We start from the raw sequence: 9,330 nt of genomic DNA, 5'->3' as shown, positions 1-9,330 counted from the left end.
TTGTACAAGGAAAGGCAGAGTGTAATCGGTTCATATTCTTTAGCAAGAAAACTTTGCAGAGTGGATCTTATGTCAGTATGGTGGACAAAAAATTGAGCTCCGTGCTCGGAGTGCTCAGTGAAAAATTAAGCTAAAAATATTAAAGTTTAGCTTTGAAATTACCCAACATTGAGTCTGAGTCTTTTCAAAAGCCCCAGTAGTCTAGTAGAGCTTGAGTGTCAAAGGCATCTTCTAGAATAGCCTCTAATCATAAGCTTTGGTTGGCACTCTCGTCTGTGGACAATCTTGGTTGATGATTCGCCAGAACCAAGAAAAATATACTTTTTTGACTTTGGTCCCTAGGCCAAGCTAACGTCTCATCGACTTTGGAGCACCGCAAAACAATTTATAGCGGAGAATTCAACATGCACATAATAATGCTCACTAAGCTTTTGGAAAAGTGAATCTAATTTTTAGAATAGACAACCAAAGTGATGGTGTGTAAATGAGCAATTTAATTTCAAAATCAAGGTATTGATGTGTTTCTTGAAAATCATAGTTATGAAAATTGAGTAAACTTATTGCAAAGACAAGTTATAAAAAATTGAGTAAACTTATTGCAAAGACAAGTTATTATTGATAGATTATTGATAGATTTAGGATGGATTAGTGAGAGCAGCACAATGATTAGAAATGCATCACCGCGGAACACTTGAGACCCAAAGTTTTTTGAGTTGGACTATTCTAAAAACCATGTATAGCCAAGTAAGAATGACTCTTTTTATACCAAGCATGTGGAGCTTGCTTTGAGCCATACAAAATCTTCTTAAGCATGCACACCTTGTTTTGTTCCTTTTTGAAACAACCTCGAGGCTATGCTACTTGCACTTCCTCATGCAAATCATCATTCAAAATGTAGTCTTTATGTCTATTTGATGTACATTCCAACCATTATGAGCCGCCAATGCTCAAATGCTACTAATGGTTGTCATACGACAAGTGGGAGCAAAAGTCTCATCAAAATCAATGCTCCCTTGAGCACACCCTTTTGTCATGATTTAGCCTTATAGTGATCAACACTACCATCATGCTTACTTTTTTACTTAAAGATCCACTTATAGCAATGGCTTTTTTGCTAGGGGTAAGTCACACAAAGACCATGTGCCATTCTTCACAATAGCATCATACTCAAATTGCATTGCATCCAACCAATTTTCCATTTTTTGTGCTTCGTCAAATGACAGGTTCTTCCTCCCTCTAGCCTACTCATTTTTATCCCTATCATCATCAATTACATCTTGTAAATCTGCATTGAAAACTGGCTGATTTGTAACATCATTTAAAACCTACATAGGCTCCACATGTGCTTCATTAGGACTTATATTCATACTCCCACCATTGAATAGATGCAACAACGTATGGTATGCATTTTGTGAGCTCATATATGTCTCCTTGGTACATGCTAACAACGATTGAACTGCATTGTCCACAAAAAATAGATTTCAACTAATCACGTTATGCTTTGTTTGTGAATGATATAACTGTAACTTTTTCTTTCTGGACTATAACCAACAAAAATACATTTCCAAGCCTTATCATCCAATTTTTAGCATTGTTCCTGAGTCACCAAAGCATAAGCCAAGTAAACAAAGACACGCAAGTGTCCAATAGATGATTTCTTGCCATGCCAGGCATGGAGTGATCGATGGCAATGCTTTAGTGGGACTCATGTGTAGTACATAAATAGTGCACATGATAGCCTCAAGCCAAAATAGATGTGGCAAAGCTTGGCTCTTGATTATGCATCATGTCATCTCCATAAATGAAATGTTTTCCCTCTTATCAACACCATTTTGTTGAGGAGCATAATGCTTTGTACATAGGCGTTTATCCCATGACTTGCAAGAAATGCATTGAATTATTTAGCATATATTCTCCCCTTGATCAAGACGAAGGATGCCCACACTACAATAAAATACATTTACAGCCATAAACAAAAATTTATTTAAGCATGCAAACACTTTTGCCTTTTCCTTAAGCAAATACATCCATGCATGTATGGAGTAATCATCAATAAAACTCATGAAATAAAAATGACTTGTAAAAGACGAACTATGCATCGGGCCAAAAAACGTCATTATGGACAAGCTAAAATTTTTGAGTAGCCGCACAAAACTATCCTTAGGAAGGATTGCTCATACATGTTTCAATGGTGGCTCAAGAGGGGGCAGCAAAGCAACCATCTCAGATTTTTGCAAACGCGGTAAACTTCCAACTTTCAGATGTAAGCATTGAGCTTGTAGAAATAGAAAATAAAGTACTAGATACACAATAGTATCACCAAAATTGGGATCATGCACATGACATTGGTCATTCACAAAATTGACAACAAGACCAAGTTTTCCAAGCGTAGATTCAGACAAAAGGGTCTTTTTTATCCCAGATGCATACAAAGCATCCAAGAGCTACACCTGCATTAGTAAGCACAATATTCCCAACTCCCTTGATGGGATAAGAGGCATTATTGCACACATGACAATATTTTTCACCGAAAACTGTCTCAGGAGAAGTGAACAAATCACGATGAGGTTTAATGTGCTTACTTACACCATTGCAGAGTAGAGTATATAATCCATAATTTTGCGATACATGCATCATAAACACATAGGTCATATTAACATTGCACACAAAAAAGCCCGGTTTACATCTTGCAAAAGATTTTCTAAATCTGCATTGGAAGAAGCGCTTGCCTTTTTCTTTCAAACCTTTGTAGCCTTATGCTTTAAAACATTGCTTGATGAAATGATCATTTATCCTACGGTAATGTTTCAACTTCTTCTTGCCTCTATTGCCAAACTTCTCATACCTATTTCTGTTTGAAGAAACAACATATGTGGGGGCAGGCTATTACCAGTAGAAGCTTTGGAAGTGGAAACAACAACATTTTCTTATGGTGTGCAGACACAAATGACTATTAAATAATACGTTGCTTAGTCATATTTTAATTGATTTAGGCCCCTTGCATCAACATAGAGACAAGGACATCAAAATTCACATCATCAAGTTTCCTCTCTATCACAAGCCTAAAGGTGAAGGCAAAAGTTTGATAAGAATCTGACAAAGCATCAAGAATTGTATGCACAAGAGAACTATCAGGAACATGTCACCAATGGAAATTAAGTTTCATTGGGAGCTTTAGTCTCTACAAGAAATACATCCATGTCATCCTCCTCATACATAACCTTGGACTACATGTCTTTATGTAGGTAAGCCATTTTGGTCAATTTGACCCTGCATATAGAAAAGCTAGTCTATCCCATGCTTGCTTTGTTGTTTATGATGAAAAAATGTATAGAGTAATGGAATGTTGAAGAGAACATGCAATAAATGCACAAGAATTTGCACATCCTTGTCATCTCAATGTTCCTTTTTAGCATTAAAACAACACAACTAAGTAGAAGAACTTCTAGAACCCGCACGATCATTTGTAGAATGTGTATCATAGAACCTGTTCTTACATCATAACCATGCACAATGTTCCAAACACCCTTTGCAATAAGAACACGTTTCATCATGCATGCCAAAAGTGGGTAGTTGTCTCCATTTGATTTTTCCTCAGCAAAAAGCATGCGAAAAACATCATTGTTGTTAGCCCCCTTGTTAAACATGGCTAGTGTGTTGCGTGTAGAGGAAAACTACACAAAAAATAACGTGTGCTATATAGCACAACCCACTGAAGACCATAAAGTTCTATTTTTGGAGGAACGTGAATTGTTTAAAACCTTCACAAAAAGAATGTGCTATATAGCACAACCCACTGAAGACTATAAAGTTCTAGTTTTGGAGGAATGTGAATGTTTAAAACCTTCACAAAAGAATGAAATTGCATGCACAATATTGCCAATAGTGGAAATGAAGGCCGAAATGACCTCAAATCAAAATTGTGACAAGATCAAAGAATTGTCCTAAAGATTATGTCCACCCTGTAAACACTCACTCAAAATACCATATTGGAGAACATCAATGGAAAGGGTGTTGAAAATCCTCCCTTGAATGTTGAAGCCCATTTTGATACCAATCTTTGTTAATATGGTTGCACAAATGCATGCAAAGATGGACAAGATGAAGTAGAAGTTCAAGAGCACACGTCACAATAAGTAGTATTATTGAGTGTGCTAATACAAAGATAAAGCTTACCCTAGAATGATGGGCATATAATAGAAGATGGGATGAGACCTCCTAATGAGGGAAAAAAATGCCTTGTTGATCCTAAGTGTGTTCATGCATATTACTATGATTGACTAAGGGATGGTACACACACCAAGATACAATATAGAGCACACGAAGGTAGTGTTTTCATGTAGATGTCAGTGTATAGGACAAACCCCACACCCCCAACAACCCTTCCCTTAGGGTTTTTATTGAACTAGATGGAACCACTTCTACCAAGCTTAAAGCCTTTTTCTTTCAAGTTTTTATAGGTTTTTGGGGGTAATACTTTGAAAATGACATGCCTTCTACCACAATCTTGATAGTAAATCATAGGAGCATTTGTTCTTTCAATGGTTGTGAGCTTGATAGGTATGAAAAACCCACTAGCCTTCTATTTAGGCTGTGGTTTTGCAACTAGAGCTCTCGCTCCACCATTTGCTATGAAATGGATTGGACTTACCACTTAGCCTTACATAGCAAGGTTGGTCCTTAGTAGGTGCTAGTATGTACCATCCTTCCTCCATAGGCATTGAAGAGCTACCATCATTGTAGGGAGTAATTGGAACTATTTCTTGCTCCTCTCCTTGCTCTTTGGGTTGCGTCAACTTTATAGGAATAAAATTTCCACTCAAAGAAGGAGGTTGATGTCCTAAAATAGCTTGAGGTCTCTTTATCCCTGCAATAGGCTTTGGCATTTGATAAAATAGTAGGTGGATACCTATATGCCAATTGTCCTTGTGGTCTCATGGAAAATATTGCACATTCTTATCATATTTAGGCCTATATTAGCTCTCATGCATATCATGACTAGTCCATTTTCCCCTTATTGTCTCTAAAGACTTGCTATCATCTGATTTCTCTTCTTGATCATCTCCTTGTAGTTAGCCATGGGAGGGGTTATTGTCGGCCCCTTTTGGGTAGGTATGGAAATTATCATTCTATTCATTCTCATCTCTATTTCTTGGTCATCCTCTCCATAAATCTCACAATTGTCTCCCAAATCCACCACGTCAAGCATACATGCTTCTAATGCAGTGTGTTTCATGATACAAAAACTTGTGTAAAGCTTCTTGTTTGAACGGCATTTTTTTTGTGTGTGCATAAAAGTCATACACTCTTTTTGCTATTAATACTTGGTTAAAACCATTTAGATGATCGTAAAGATCCCAAGTCCCATTGTATTTCTTTAACCCTCAGGGGATTCACTCTATATATACAAAAACGGGTGCCACCTGCGAGCGGACAACTTTGATAAAACCCCTATATATGACTCATATTAGGGAATATGACCCCCCTTTTTATGCTTATACGACAATCAATGAATACATTATCATACCTCTATCTTACATATAAAATTTAGGTCTCGCATGATCTAACTAAGTAAAATTAGTCAAAGAGTGTGTAGCATAGTGACTGGCAACGTACTAAGAAACCACTTCTATTGATAACTAGATGTACCCTCAACATGTCTTAGTTTGACTTTCAATCTATGTGCCCGATCAGCATGCATTCTGGCTACTCCTCCAATTATGACCCATCCAAAGCTGGTGAAGATCAACCCTTGACCTGCTACAAATTAGCCCTTATCTAGACCGGCTTGATGCAAAATTGATGTGTGACTTGAAAAAAAAACTTCCCTTAAATTCATCTGAGTTCTAGTGCACAACGATGACCAATCGTTACCAGTCATTAACCCGGGTCAGGTCCCCCCCCCCCCCCAAATGAATATGATACCCCCTCCCTTATTTTTAAGCTTGGGAGATAAAGTATTGGGACCTGCCCCTAACTTATACGCTTATGTAACTTGTATTAAAAAAAAAACCTCCCCTGCACTTACGTGGTGTGGTAAGTTTTCCATGGTGAATCCCCTAGGCTTTCACCATTTTAAATATTTGCAAGTTTAACTCTTCTTGCATGGTCTAGTTTGATTCTCTAATGGTTTAAAGTTCACATCCCCATATCTTTGAATAAGGTGGTATTGAGTTGTGAGATTTGTGTGACCCTTGGTTGGTTTGATTGTCACCTTGTTTTTTCTTATTGAAGTTATTTTTTCCTCCATCAATCTAGTATTTTGGGATAAAATCCCCACTTTCATCTATTTTCATAAAATTTTGGGTGATCCCCTTTCATTGTTCATGCTCCCAAACGATGAGTTTGTTTTGAATCCACTTCCTTTTTCTTGTTTGACATCTAGTGCTTAATAGAGTAGACCTTATATTTAGTATGTTTAACCTCATCCTCTACCATCTTGATGAAGTTGTTGTAAAACTTATCAGGAACTACAATAACATATGTATCTCCTTTTGTTTAAAGACATAAACACTTGATATCTTGAAGTGACCCTAATTTGGGATGTGTGGTCCATAAATATCAATTGTTTTAGCCTGCTCCCAATCCCAATAGTAAAACTAAATGTTTTGGTTATTAGTCTTAAGCCTTACCATGATTCTAGATTTGGTTAAGACCAACTCTCAACTTTCAAGCTCCAACTAAGATGTCTTCTCTAGTATTTTCTCAAAGGAAACTGCCTTATTATCCATGACCACCAACAAACACTATGTCATGATCATCGATTCTAGCACAATATTCTCCAATTAGATCTAGATAGATTTGAGCTCCATGCTCATTTTTCATATAGTGGGCGAGTATAAAGCTCATACTAATGCTCCCGTGGTGCTGGGATTGAGAAGATGTAGAGGCCATCTCCAAAATAGAGTCGAGATACCTCTTTAGGAATAGGGTAAAGTCTGACTTCTCGGGTGATATACTCTTCCTTGGATGCGGTACTTTCCAAATCCTTATTTGAAGCTCAATGACCCAATACTTACTAAATCTAAGGTTCATCAATGTAACAAAATAGAATGGATTTATTCCTAACTTGATGTTTGTGTTTAACTTGGTTTGCAATTAGTTTAGGCCTTGATGTTCTCCTTGGACCAGAAATGAAATCCAATTCTTCTTTGGTGTTCCAGCTATTCCTCTCCTAGCTTTCAATTTTCTCCTTCCTATTGGTGGAAAAATCTACAAACCAACAATTTTCTCAATAGTCTCTAACCTCTATTCAATGTTGCCCATGTTCACGTGCAGCTATACTTGCAATGAATTTTTGTTGAAACTTAATAGCATCAAATTTTAACTTCTAGCTACATCCAACCAAAAACTTGTAGATGATAGGATTTTTGAGGTGTGATTTAAGCAATACTTCTCCAGAGATGAATGACATTTTTTGGAGTATTGCTTTGAGGCGAGCTTTTAAAAAAAAAAACTACCTACATGCTTCACGAGAGAGAGAGAGAGAGAGAGAGAGAGAGAGAGAGTACAATAAAAAAGACTATATGTTTGTGCATGCAAAACATGATTACAATCCAATGGTCTTGTGATGCTCCCCAAAAGACCTATTCACCACCTCTACTCCTCTCTACGAAAAAGCACTTGGGATGTTGACCCCTCCTTTGGGAGGCTCCTTGAATTGAGCTTTAATACTCATAGCTTGTATCCTCTCGCTCTAAGGACCTAAAAATCTATAGGACGCTTCAAAAATTCAGCTTGTTGACATGAAAATCATAGTTGGGTGCTCCTAGGAGTTCATGCACAAAGTTTTGAAGAGTAACCATAAGAATCTTAATGGTGTCCAATGACAAATAATCTGGTGTTATCCAGATCATGTGATTCTTTGTTTGTAATGCCAAGGGAAAACACAGGGGGTCACGGACCCAGACCAAGGGGCGACTACTAGGTGTGAAGGGGATTCTAAATTTGATGGCCAAGGGCCTATAAAAAAGGGTGATAGGGTGGATAATCTTGATGGTAGTTCCTTGGGTTCTCACATTGGTATCAGAGCTCAAGGGAAAGGGGAGCTATGGAGGAGGGGGAAATTTAATAGGGAGTAGCCTTGCATGAGTTCTTTTTTCATTTTTTCTCACATTTTCACATACAAAAGGGTGCTATAAAATGGAATTGGGGAAAAAATTTACAAATTGAATAGGAAAAGGGTGTATTTTATTTGTCAAAAAATTCACAGATTAGGAGTTTTATAAATAGTCCTCGAACACACGTCATATACAGAATTTATACATAATGACCCCTCCCGATTCAATATGACAAGGCAATTGTCAATATGGCAAGGCATGTTACTAGACCTTTTGCTAGGTACAAAGGTGTTTGGCATGGCGGTCTCTTTGTACTTCAAGAAGCCACGTATGGCAACCATAAGCCAACCATACCATGGGGAATACGAACTCCAATGGTGCCAACGATAGAGATTACAAAAAAATGGTAAGTATGTTAAACTTAAGTTTTAACTCTTTTAGGATTACTTTACCATGCCAATTGGGGGAAATTTTTAAGCACAAAATGTTTCAAAGACAGCAACAACTAGGCTACTTACAAGATGAACATCCATTTATAATAGAAACCATTACATTCCATATTATTTGCACTACATAAAGCATCACTTTATATGGTGCGCTGCTACATTTCATTCCATAGTACTTGCAGTACATAAGGCGTTACTTTATATGGTGAAGCTACAACATTGCATAGGCTATTACTTGCAGTACATAAGGCAGCACTTTATATGGTGCAGCCGCATTCATCTTCTGAAAGGCCCGGTGTTTGTAGTATACTGCCCTCTATAGGCAAGAGAGAGTTCACCAGGCATCCTAGCTACTCCTTGAGTCTCCCCTCATCTTCTTCTACGATAATTCCAACTTTCTTCCAACAGTTGATAGCAAATTGCCCCCTCTTGTTCAAGTTTAGCAACAAGCGCATGTTGATTTTATTGTGGCATCGATAAAGGCGATATAGATATGTCGTTGCCTTGAGAGTCGCTAGAAACCATTCTTTTCCATATGTGGCCCCTCCATTGGGAATGGACTCCTTTGCATCCCAAGATGACTTGATGTTGTTCTCAAGATCGTCAGACATTGTGGGACTAGTAGACAAGCTCTATGATAGCTTTTGGGAGATTGCACAAAAAACCTGAAGCGAATACCAATTTTATAGCATTTGGGAGACCATTAATTTAATATTCAATAAATTATTATTGAAGTGACACCTAAACAGCAAGTTGCCCTTTGTCACATCAACAAAACAATTGCAAAAGTGTGCACCATGATGTGTTAATTGAATGGGCATATC

The sequence above is a fragment of the Adiantum capillus-veneris genome, chromosome 2 (assembly GCF_014529385.1).
Source record: "Adiantum capillus-veneris isolate H3 chromosome 2, ASM1452938v2, whole genome shotgun sequence".
Lineage (NCBI taxonomy): Eukaryota > Viridiplantae > Streptophyta > Polypodiopsida > Polypodiales > Pteridaceae > Adiantum > Adiantum capillus-veneris.
The sequence above is the reverse complement of the archived record's forward strand: the minus strand, read 5'-3'. Positions refer to the sequence as shown.